Source organism: Fukomys damarensis, unplaced genomic scaffold (genome assembly GCF_012274545.1).
Source record: "Fukomys damarensis isolate Sample0158 unplaced genomic scaffold, DMR_v1.0_HiC HiC_scaffold_12, whole genome shotgun sequence".
NCBI classification, from domain to species: Eukaryota; Metazoa; Chordata; class Mammalia; order Rodentia; family Bathyergidae; genus Fukomys; species Fukomys damarensis.
The window spans coordinates 14,944,365-14,956,841 of NW_022900924.1; the positions used below are offsets into that span (position 1 = coordinate 14,944,365).

The following is a 12,477-nucleotide window of genomic DNA, read 5'->3' on the forward strand; positions in this document are numbered from 1 at the left end:
CTCAGAGCTGAGCCCCCCGCACCAGGGGCACTCAGCAGACCCTCGGTCTATAGTGGTTGGTTGACTGAATGCATGGATGGATGGATGACCAAGGGACCTCCCAAGGCCAACTCCATGCGCTTTCGAGGTGCGTCAGGGGTGGGCAGTGGGGGGGTGGGGGAGGGGCAGGACGGCATGTGCCCACACAGCAGTGTCACCTGACAAGCTGTCACCTGACGTTTGGGATCTTACTCGGGGCACAGGGGTCAGCCGGGACCCGGCTCTGCCACCTGCTAGCTGAGCGGCCTTCGGGAGTCAGTCCAGGCTGGGCCTCGGCTTTCTCTTCTGCAACATGGGGGCAGTGAGTCTCGTGGGTGCCTCATGGAATGAGGCTGAGGAGGAAGGCAGGCGGTCAAGGGAACCCCAGCAGGCAGAGAGAAGGTGACGTCGGTCACCTCTGCGGGATGTTGTGAGATGCTGTGTGCCTCACACATGCAGCAGGAGGGACAGGCCCCCCCCACTGATTTACATGAGACACACACGGAGTACAGGCAAAAAGGTGGGAGGTGCATGAACTGCTGGAAATAAAATGCCAAGCTCCAGGCCTGGCACGAAATACGTGCTCAGTCAGTGTCCCTAGAATCGTGTGAAATGAGGGCCAGCGCCTCCTCCTCACCACCGCCGTGGGTCCCCTCCCTGCAGAACACACCGGGGGTCACACCTGTGGCTTCTGACCCCCTGCTGGCAGGTTCTCCCCAGAAGCTGCTTGCTTGGCACTGATGTGATTTTCCGCGTTCAAGCAGGGACACGAGCGCCTTAGCCACGGTCTCCCTGTGCCGGAAATAGGTCAGCTCTGGAAATCAAACACTGTGCTCAAGGGCCTTTGCACCCCATCAGTGCTTCTCTCCTCTCCTCCTCCTGGCGCTGTCTCCCTGCCCCAGTCCCCCTGCCAGCTCCCCTGCAGCGATGAATGTGCAGCTGGGAGGCAGGGGCAGCAGGACTTTGTCCTTACCCTGAGAAACTTTACCAGTGAGCTCTCTGAGCCCACCTGGAGGGGCAGATCCCAATCTCAGCCTGTACCATACCCTGCCCCTCCTTCTGCAGGAAGAAGCTGGGATCTCTGCTGCCCAACTCCGACTTCCTGTAGGCAGAACAAGCAAAGAACCAAGAGGGCAAGGAAGCAAAGAGTCAGGAGCCACCTGCGTCCTGGGGCTCGCCACCTGCTCCCACGGGCCACCTTGCATGAGGGACGGTACCCATCTGAGCCTCAGTTACCCCAGCTGCAACATGGGCACGAGATGGCGGGGTCAGGATCAAAACCTGGTAAAGCGCTGAGCAGGTCTTAAGGGCTCAGCGTGGAGAAGACCAAGCCTCCCTCTGCCCCTGTCGGCCAGCCCCTCCCTCCCTGCCACACCCCCGGCCTTCCGGGTCAACTAGATACTAATTCAATTGCTTATCGCCGGGGATTTAGCTCAGTGGTTCTGCCTGCCTCTCAAGCAAGGTGTGGAGTTCGATCCCCAGTACCAAAAACAACAACAACAAAACTTGCTTCTCTGCATTGTAAATATCTTTTCCAGGCTGTAGCCTACCCTTTCACTTGGTTGTTTTCACTTGTCTTTAGTTGCAAGGTAGTTTTAAAATTTTAATGTATCACTTTTCCTTTAGAGTTTGTGCTTATCATGAATAGTTTAGGAAAATCTATCCAGCTACCTCGTGATGAGAAAACTAATGTATTTTTGTCTAACATATGAAAGTTTTGCCTTTTCACATTTAATTCTTTACCCACTTGGAATCGATGTGTGTGGTGTGAGGGAGGGATTCACTTCTCACCCACTGGGTAAAACAGCTCATCACTTGGCCCCCGTGACTGCTAATGCTTCCTTTGTGAACATCAAGACCGGGCCCCTTTCTAGATTCTTTTATCCCAGTCCCTCGGCGGAAGCTTCCTTTGCTTCTTCTTCATGGTTACCAGTGGTCCTGCCTCCCCTTCCCCAGCTTTACTTTCTTCTGACTCCAAAATCAGAGAGAAGAATCTGAAGCCAGCCTTGTTGCTAATTCGCCACATGACCTGGCACTGTGACGTCACAGTGGCCGCTGTGTCCATAGACAGTGGGGCGTTTTCAGCTCCATTATAATCTTACGGGATCGCCATGCAGTCTGTCCTTGACCAAGACGTTACATGGCACGTGACTGTATGTGCCCACCTCAGGGCCGTCACACAGGCTGTTCCTGGCATACTCCTGCTCCAGGTGACCATGCGCTTTTCTCCTTTGTCCAAAGTCTGCACCTGATACTGCAAGTCCACACCCAACATTTCTTATCCCTTCCTTGATTCTTTGTACTCCCGGGTGTTCCCAACGGTCAAACACGTCCTTACCCATTCTACTGTTTTATCTTGTTTGCTTTCTCTCTCTCTCTCTCTCTCCTGCACATCAGTCCTGTGAAGGCAGAGATTCTAACTTGCTCTCCTCTCTCTGCACCACAGAGACACTGGGGCCAGACACCAGGGGGCTGTTGAGTGGCTCAGCTTCTACCTGCCCATGGGAAACCCTAAGCTCTGCAGAGGCCTGCAGAGGGCTGGACAGCTCTTGGAACGAGGCCTGGGCATAGAAGTCTGCACCCAGCCTCAGGGCTCAGAACCCAGGGCAGGGATGGGGAGATCGGTACGTGGCATCCCAGCACCCGTCCCTTCTGCAGCCACCTCCTCAATGAGGTAGAGAGGCCCTTTCCTCTCTCCCTCTCCTCCAAAGCCGATCTTTATATTGATTTCTCCACCTCCACCTGCAGCTGCAGCCAGCCAGAGTAGCGAGACTGAGAGTGTCGTTTTGCTTAAGAGCTGTGGTCTCAGGTGTACAGCACCACCAGCAGCTGCCACGTCAGGCTACAAGGCCTGGCGCCTGGCACAGGCACCCTGGGGCTCTAGAGAGAAGCGTGCCAGCTCCCTTCTCTTCCAGCATCCCCTCGGAGCAGGCTGAGTCACTCTTCCATGCCTTCAGCATTGCCTCAGTGCCTAGTGTACCCAGGCTCCATCCGAAAGCTCCATCAGTAGGCGATTCATTCAATTAATATTTAATGAGCACCTACTGTGTGCCGGCATTGTTCCAGTTAACACCCAGTCCTCTATTTGCAGGTTCCACATGCGGTGGATCCAACCAGCGACAGAGCAAACACATTCCAGAAAGGGCTGAGAGGTATAGCTTAGTACTAAGGCTTGTTAGCATGTGTGAAGTTATGGGTTTGATTCCCCAGCACCACCAGAGAAATTTTAAAAATTTTTAAAAAGCCATGTACATTGGTATATTCCCATAATCCCAGCACTCTGGGAGGCTGTGGCAGAAAGGTAAGTCTGAGCCCAGCCTGGGCAATTCAGTTACTCCGTGAGACGCTGTCTCAAAATTTAAAAAGTCTGGGGATGTAGCTCAGTGCAAGGTCCTGGGTTGAATCCCCAGCACCTCAAAACAAGAAAGAAAGAGAAAAAAGATTGTATCTGTATTAAACAAGTGCAGTTTGTTTTCTTATTCCCTGAGTAGCATTTATTTACACAGCACTGACAATGAATCAGGTATTAGAAGTAATCTAGAGATGATTTGTGCTTAGGTGCTATGCAAATCTACACAATTCGAAATAAAGAACTTGCACATTCAGAGATCACGGAAGGGTGGGGTCATAGAACCCAACTCCTACGGATACCAAGGGCCAGCTGAGCTGGATACAGGCCTGAAAAACGGATAAAAATCGCTGACCCTTGTGAGCGGGAAACAAGGAGAGTTTTAAGCAAGTTACACAGTGTAGTGTATCGAGCGATGATAAATGCAAAGGCAAAAAAGAACATACGTAAAGAAGGCAGTGGATGGCGAGGCGGTGGGCTGCAGTTTTCTGACGGTGTCAGGGCAGCCTCTGAATCAAAGGTGGTTATGTGAGCAGACTTGGAAGAGGGAGGGAGCTGCCTGGACGAGGAGAGGAGGCAGCTGTTGGCAATGTGGGGCCCGACAGCCAGCGCCGGAAGTGCAAGCCCAGGGCCGGAAGTGCAAGCGGAAGCGGAAATAGCAGCGCCAGGTGCAAAGGCCCTGAGTTCTAGGGAATACTCAGAAACCAGTACTCCTGGAGGGACCAAGGGGGGCAGGTGGCAAACTGGGTGAAGTCACAGGCGAAACCCTGCGAGGCGCAGCGTGACCTGGTGAGGACTGGTGTGCTGCCTCTGCTCTGAGAGGGGAGCGTGGGAGGTTCGAGTGTGAGATGCAACGTGTTCTGACAAATTATAACTGGAACACTCTGGCTGCCGGCAGAGAACAGTCTGAGGCAGGGAAAGAGAAGAACACGCCAGGGTGTGTTTTTATTTCACTCCTTTACTGGCAGACACTGCCTTAATTTCTAGCTATCACGGCTACACTACAGTGCACTGCCCGGGGAGACTGAGTCCCCACGGTCACAAGTATAAGGTAGAGCCCGATGGCCTGTCTGGGAGGCCGGACAGAATATTATGTGAGAGGGCAAGGGGAGGGCCCAGGGTCTTTTGTTCTTAGTTTTCTACTTTCTTATCTTTCCTCTCCATCCCCATCCTACTACCACCTAGACTGATGGGTCAGAATCTAGTTGTGAGTGAGAGGAACCCACATCAGATTGGTTTAAAGACATAAGAGGAACTGATTGGATGACAAAATTGAAGAGAGTCGCAAAAGTTCAGGCTTCAGGCACAGTTGGACCCAGGAGATGTTCCTTGGAATTGTTTCTCTCCAGCCTTTGGGTCTGCTTTACTTGCTTTGACCTCGAAGGCTCTCTTCACATGGTGACAAGAACGGCCACTAGCCACTGGCTGACATCCTTGCACTTGGGCAAGCTACAGACCAGTTCTTCACCTATGAAGTACCAGCCTAGAAGCTTATTGGCCCAGCCAGGTCATGTGCGTATCTTTAACCAATCATTGTGGGCAAGATATGACATGCTCTGATTGGCTGGAGCTGGCCTCATGCCCACCCCTGACACTAATGAACAGCTGTGCCTGAGCTATAGCAACTGAGAGAGAAACAAGGCAGTTCTTCCAAAGGTTGAGAGGCAGAGAACTATTAAGAAGGGGTGGGTCCTAGGCTGACCAGCAATGCTGGGACCACCGGAATAACCCATAAATCTTTTGCAATCACGCATTTTCCTGAGTTGGAACCCAAAAGCTCACGAAACACTGTCAAGGGCAAAACGCTGTGGGAAGCTCAGTTACAGTTGTTTGCAAACAAAGTAAGAGCTATAAACATAAGACTTGGGGAGGTCTGCGCTTAGCCCAGAGCCCCAAGGCCATCTGGGCCCCTGCCAAGGTAGAAGCTGCAGGAAACAACAGAAACACAGCAGGACAGGGATGCTTGATGGGAGGAGGCCCTGAATCCTACAAGCTGCAGAGCCAGCGATGTCTAACAAAATAACCGTCCCTGCTCTGCCATCCCGGCCTCCACATGGGCCAGAAAACAACCCCAAATCGTGTGACTCAAAACATCGGGTACAGTTGTTTGCAGCAAATGGATTTAGACAGTGAATCCCCTGGATGTTTGTTGTTAAAATGCCCTACACTGTAATTAGCAGCTTCCTAGAGGCTGAGGCAGGAGGATCACAAGTTCAAGCCCAACCTGGGCAACTTAGCAACTTAGAGAGACCCTATCTCAAAATTTAAAAGAAAGTTTTTTGAGGGGCTGGGGATGTGGCTCGGTGTAAAGGCCCTAGGTTCAAAATATAATAGCTTTCTCAAATACGAAAAATATAAATGTTCTTTTTTCTCCCTGTAGGGTCCCTTCCTCTTTTTCCATAGCATGTTTCTTTGATGGTTGATGTTCAGGCTGGCAGAAAGCTCAGAACTTGGTTTGCGAGTGACCTTGAGGGTCTGGAACCCGCATCACCTTTTCTTTTTTCTTTTTCTAACTTTGGTTCTGGCGCTGTTTAATTTTATTATCTTTATGATCGTGTTGTAAATGTCCTTCAGCTCTTTGGGGAATGGTGGAGTGTGAGTTCAGCCTACGAGTATGAGTAAGATAGAGACACCTTGCGATTAGAGATTTGGGGAAGCCGCCAGCAGGCAGACCCAGGACAGTTTCGTAGTTTGAGCAGTATAATTTATGTGTCTGTGTGGTACTGAGACTGAAGCCAGGGCCTTCCCACTGAGCTGCATCCACAGCCAGTTTTTCGTTTTGAGACAAGTACTTGTTAAATTGCCCAGGATGGGCTCAAAGTCATGATCCTCCTGCCTCAGCCTCTCAGAATGCTGGGATTACAGGCGTGTGCCACCGTGCCCAGCTGTGATATAGTCTTAAAGCCAAGAGAAGTGGGTATCTTAATTGGTTAAGGCTGCTGTAAGAAAATACCATACATGGGGGGGGGGGTTACACACTACAGAAGTTAGTGCCCTGTTAGTAGGGCTCCCACCCATGACCTAACCTCCCTCCACCCCGCCTCCTAAGGCCAGGACAGCGATGCTTAGGTTGGAAATCAGGAATTTTGGAGGGATGCAAACATTCAGACTGTAGTTGTATCACCTGGAGTGGATTACTTAGCCACTCTAAACTCTCATTGTCTGATGTTCACAGTGGAGTTACTTGGCTCCAAAAAGGCAAATTAAAACTGCAAGGAGACCCCGTCACCTGCAGACTAGCAAGACTAGAATCAGACTGACAACACCAAGGGCCGGCAAGAGTGTGGGGCAAACCGAATAACCTGCACTCGGTGACGAATCCACTCGGACTCTTCCGTCACCAGCTGGCGAAAGGCTGCTGGGAAGGCAGAGTGGGCCGTTTGGACATGTGCGCAATGACGCCCTCTGAAGCCAAACCTGCCTTTACCCTGTGAGACAGCAATTTCACTCCTAGGTATTTCTATGAAAGATAAATGCAAATTTATGTTCACAGAAAGATTTGCATAGCCACTTTACTCCTAATGGCCCCAAAGTGGAAACAGCCCTGGGTCCTCCACAGGCAAAGGGATAAACACCCTGCAGTGGGAACCACTCACTGGGCAGTAACGAGGGAGGGCTGGGAATGTGCACCAGGACACAACATGCAGAGCGGATGCTGAGCAGAACCTCAGAACGACAGTGCTTGTGTCACCCGGGGATTTAGCTCAGCGGTTCCACCGCCTGTCTTGCAAGTGCAAGGTCCCGAGTTCGATCCCCAGTACCAAAAAAAAAAAAAGACATAGCAATGCCATTGCCTCTGGGGGTTGAGGATTGGCTGGGAAGGAGATGGGAACGTTCTGTGTTGTTTATTGGAGTTTGGGCTGCTCCATTGATATTTGTGAGAACCCATCAGGTTGTACCCTTGCTGTTTGTAAATGTTACAAAAAATGGAAATGGACCCCAACAAATACTGCTACCAGTGAATGAAAGGTGTGCTGAAGGGATTAGGGGGAAATGCCCGCCAGTTTTTTTGAATTGCATTAAAAAATGAGATGTACTGACAGAGGGATGGGTGTGGGGGATGAAGCCGTCTGTGATAACAACAGAACGCTAATGGGAGAATCCGGATGGCAAATATGTGGGTGTTTGCTCAAAAGTTCTTTTGCCTCCATGGAACATTTCACGATGGAATGTTGGACGGAATGAGTCAGGAAAACCCACCTGGACTCAAGGACTTAGGGGGAGTCAGCACAGTGGCCAGTAGGGAGAGGACCCCAGCCTTGGGAACGGGCACAGGTAGAGACACAGAGCACTGCAAGACTTGACAGGACGATTCCTTCCTCCTAGCTGGGTACGCTGGCCCACGTCTGCCATCCGAGTGCTCTGGGAGGCCGAGACAGGAGGATAGAAAGTTTGAGCTCAGCCTGGGCAAGTTAGCAACTTCGTGAGGGTTCAAAATCCACAGATTCAATCAGTGGTGGGCCATGGATTTTCAGGGGGGAAACGCTTCTGTACTGAGCACGTACAGTTTAGCCCTGGGCGTTACCCCCTAAACAGCACAGGAAGCAGCTGTTTACATAGCGTTTCCGTTGTGCCAGGTGTTACAGGTAACGGAGGTGTGACATAAGCAGGTGCACAGGTTATATGCAGAGTGCGCCATTGTACATAAGGGACTTGAGCATCGTGGATTTGGGTATGGGTGTTGTTTTCTTGTTTGTTTTTTGTTTGTTTTTTGCAGTATTGGGACTGAACCCGGGGCACACTTCCATTGCACTGGATCCCCAACCCTTTTTATTTTTTTACTTTTATTTTTTGAGACATAGTCTCACTAAAGTTGTACTTGCACTCTCCTGCCTCAGCCTCCCATGTAGCTGGGATTTTGGGCATGCACTACCACATGGGGTTTGTTTTTATTTTTCTCATACTAACATGCTACATACTCCTCTACCATCACGATATGCTTTTCATTTGTTTTACTTTACCCTATCCTGGTGATCCTTCATAGTCACATCTGTCGTCTGCCCTCATGCTTTTATAGGACTGCATAGTATTCCACTGGGTGGATTAAAGCATAGTTGCTGGATCCCACATTGACAGCTTGTGTACATCTCCATTGCTCCTTAAATCTTTTGAATGCTGTCATTGTTTTAAAGACTGAAACGGAACCTAACATCTCTTCATAAATGAATCGGAAAGGAGGGGGTTTCTCTGGTCAAAACCCACAGCACATCATTAAAGTCCTTGGGCTTCCGCTCTCCAGCTTTTATTCAATTATCCCAATTTGTCCTTTCAAATAGATGTCTTTTCTTAAGTAGTGATTTACCACAATTAAGCCCCCCAAAATTAAATTAAATGAATTACGTCTCTCAGGTTGGGTGTCTGCAGGAACCAGGGCTGGGTGCAGTAATGTTCCAGATGCTATTAAAAGCCAAGACGGGAATGTGCGCTGGGTTAGAAGGGAAAATTCATAGCTCCACTGATACGCCATGATAAATAATTATGAGTTATTAATTTTAAATTACATCTTTAATGCGTTGCATGATTTTAATTCCCCCTACAGTATTAATATCGGACTGGCTTTGATTAATTTAGAGCAGAACAGAAAGGTGCCAATTAAGGGAGCTGGCTGGGAACTTTGAGGTGTTTATATCTGTCTGGGGTAACCCCACAGCGGGGGGCAAGGTCACTGCTCCAGGGAAGCCGGATTATCCCCAGGAGCCCAGGGTGGGCTGTGTCAGCCAGAGCCAGGATGAATGTTAACCCTTTCTCTGTCTTTGAGCTCCAGCAAGGAGAGAGGGAAACAGGAGAGAAGAGGGGAGAAGCCAAGCCCCCAGCCCTTACATGGGCCGGGAAGTGGGGCGCCCCAAGACCTCACAGCTGAGTCCAGGCCGGACTCCTGGGATCTGGGCTTGAACGCAGCCCTCAGGGCATGGGTTTGACCTCTCCGTGCCTTTGTGAGACTTCAAGGCTTGGAAAGAGGGGGTGACACTTGGTCAGTGGGAGCAGTGGCCCAAACATGGGAGCATCACGTGTACGATGCTGAGGTAGGGGTTCCCCTGAAGCTGGAAAGAGAGAAAGGAATTCAAGACCAAAGGTGGCCTTCGCTGCCCCGTTGTATCTGCTGTTTGATGGGGAGGAGACACAGGTCACTGAGGAGCGGCTGTGGAGGGGTTGTCATTGCAGCCGCGCAGCAGGGACCCCTAGGCTGGGACGGAGGAGGTGGCGCTTGATAAGCAGGAAGCTGCTGACTCTGGCCACTCTCTGTTAGAACCGGCGTTTGGGCTCATCTAGGAACATTTTAATTTTTTTAATTTAATAGCTCAGTGTTGAATCCATACCAGGCCATCTAGACTTTGGTTTTATGGATAGCATAAGGTAGGTAATAACTGATTTCAAGTTGTTTTTTTTAAAGCTACTTCCAAAGAAAATATTAAATAAAGCACAGGTGTGTGTGTGGCGTGTGACAGCGGCAAATAATAATGCTAATTTTGGCGATGATGTCCCAAGTAGTTGAGGAATATCAAATTAACGTCACCACAGTGGCAGAAGACAGAAATCTGGCTGAGGCTCTAAATTAATGACCCTAGTTGAAAATGAGCATGAAAAGAAGTCTCTGCGAGCCGGTGTGAATCTCTCACTTCCTCCTTTCGGTGACAGATGGATCTTGGTGTTGGAAAGCACATTCCCATTTCGTGCATTCGAGTCTTAAAATAATTCCGCACCGCCACCAGCGCCCGATCTCTGACTGTGGAGTGAGGGACGTGGACGGGAGGGTGAGGAATGGGGAAAAATCAGGAAGGAAAGGAGGGAGAAAACAGCCAGAGGAAATGCGAGAGGCCTGGCATGGCGAGGCCACGCCGAGGGACATTACAAGCCCTAAAAGTAGGCATTCTCACTGGTCCTTGTTCAGGATGGGGAAACTGAGGCAGCGGTACCCGCCAAGTGATCACGTCAGGTCCCCAGGTTTGGCATCCGCTGGGGGAGGCCTTGGGAAGGCACCGATCACAGGGTGGACAGCAGGAGCAGCTGCAGCTGGCTTCCGCTCAGAGCTCCTTCCTTCGAGAGAGGCTCTGGAGAGGGCCTAGGATCTGCAGGCTGGCGAGGGGCGTGGGGCCGGCTCCTCACATGGGCCACAGCACCTGCCCTGTGTGGGTCCTGGGCTACTGCTACAGCTCAATGACTCTTATCAACTCTCGCAGCACCCCTGAAGGGCAGCGGTGAGCCCCAGCCGGGGACCCACGACACAGAGGGCTTGGGAAAGCAGCCTGGCAGCCCGGCCAGCTAAGAGGCCAAGCGCAGGTACCGACCGAAACTGCTGCGCTCCGTCTTCACCAGCTTGTCCCGCCTCGGTGAGTCGGGGGACAGGGGCAAGGCCTCCGTCTTCTCACCACTTCGGGAGAGAAGGCCAAGGTCTGGGGAGGACGCACCCAGAGGCACGCAGGCGCCGGGCACGGTGGTGAAGAATGCTGATCTGTGGGGTAAACTAGGAAGGGAGGAGGGAGGAGACACGCAGCTACGAACAAGTCCGTTATCTCTGAAAGGATGGATGCTCTCAGCTTTCCCCAGGTCCTTGCTCGCTGAGTCATTCTGAGGATGAGAGGGGAACGCGCTACTCAAGCCCAGGCTGGTCCGATGGCAGAAGCCGTAAAGGGACAGCCCAGAGTCAAGAGCTGGGCTGCTGTGTGGTTGACTCTTAGCTCGGAAATTAGCTCTCTGTGTGACGTTCAGCAACTGTGGCTCTCTCTGGCCTCAGCCTCCAGTCTGGACGTTGGCAGTAACCGTTGTGGTTTGGATCAAGAATGTCCCCCCAAGAGCCTACCGTGGCAGAGCTGACTGGACCGTGGGTGCGTGTGTCTCACCCCTGGCTGAATCCATCGCTGAAAATGCAAGTGAATGCGCTGTTAGGAGGGGAAGGAAGGAGGCACCGGTGCCCTGGAAGGGTGTCTTCCGGTCCCCAGCCCCTTCCTCTCTCTCTGGCTCTTTCCCTTTCCTGTTTCCTGGCCACCGTAGGGTGAGCTGCTCTCCTCTGCCCGGCCCTTCTGCTGTGCTGCTTCTGCCTTGACGCCAGCTGACCATGGACGGAACCTCTGAAACCGTGAGCCAGAATGAACCTGTCCTCCTGAGGAGCCAGGCACTGTGTGTCCCAGTGACGGAAAGGCGGACCCTTGGCAGATGCACTCAACTCAACTCGTTCCCAAGGGCCGGTTATAACTCAGGTTGGTCCACTGAAGGCTCAGGCTCCTCCACACAGCCTTCAAAGTCTTCCCCTGTACACAGGCAGATCTTAGAGAGTCACTGGCCCCAGGATCTCTCAACCCCACACAGGAAAGGATGTGGTAATTAACGCTCCTTCCAGAACGCTTTTGGGGTTAAATCTGCATCGGAGACCATCTGGAAGCACAAGCTGCTGACATTCAGGTCGTAACCCAAGACTTTGGTCCTAAGTTACAACTAAAATTCCGGTCATAACCCAGGTTGTTTGTATGTCGGGCCGGTCGTAACTTGAGGGTTCATTGTAATGCGATTACCACAGGGGCCCCCACCTCACAGGGACTGTGCTGCCGGAATGAGATGGGGCTGGCAGAGGGCTCCACACGTCGCCCGGCCTGGGCACCAACTGGGCAGCAGACGCTCTTGGTACTGATCCGCCTGGCAGCCATGCCAAGGCCATGGCGTTAGTTGGGGAAGGCGGCAGGTTTCTGAAAAGTCATTGTTTGAATCTGGGTTTGAAGAAATGGCTTGCACGGAGTCACCAGAGTCGAGTGTAAAGGACGTGTGTGTGTGGGTAGGAGGAGAGAGTCTGGGTGGCTCCAAGAGTAACCCACTTCTAACCAGTCCCCACCCTCAGAAGCAAGTCAGCTGTCCAGTCACCCTCCCAAACACATGGACCACTTTAGTCCCAACCACGGCGCTGTGGCGGCAGGGGCGTGCGTCCCACGTGTCAGCTACCGAGGGTCGTGATAATGCTGCGTAACAGTCCCCGGCCAGGATGACAGTGGCTGAAGACTAGGAAATCCCCCCCCAGCAAGGTGTGGGCGTGTTCCAAGGGGCACCCGCTGGGCGCCCCCTCTGGTCCGGCACACCAAAGTCTGACAGCCCGGACTCCGGCGACTGCTCTCCTGTGTGCACCC

The 12,477-nt window shown here is 51.9% G+C and overlaps 1 long non-coding RNA gene across 1 annotated transcript; it reads left to right on the forward strand.

Annotated features, from left to right (window-relative positions):
- The first annotated feature begins 2,005 nt into the window (after positions 1-2,005).
- Positions 2,006-12,022, forward strand: LOC104848252. The gene is made up of 4 exons (XR_776370.1): positions 2,006-2,228; positions 3,110-3,170; positions 10,546-10,695; positions 10,903-12,022. It is a non-coding gene; the product is annotated as an uncharacterized LOC104848252 (long non-coding RNA).
- The last annotated feature ends 455 nt before the right edge of the window (positions 12,023-12,477 follow it).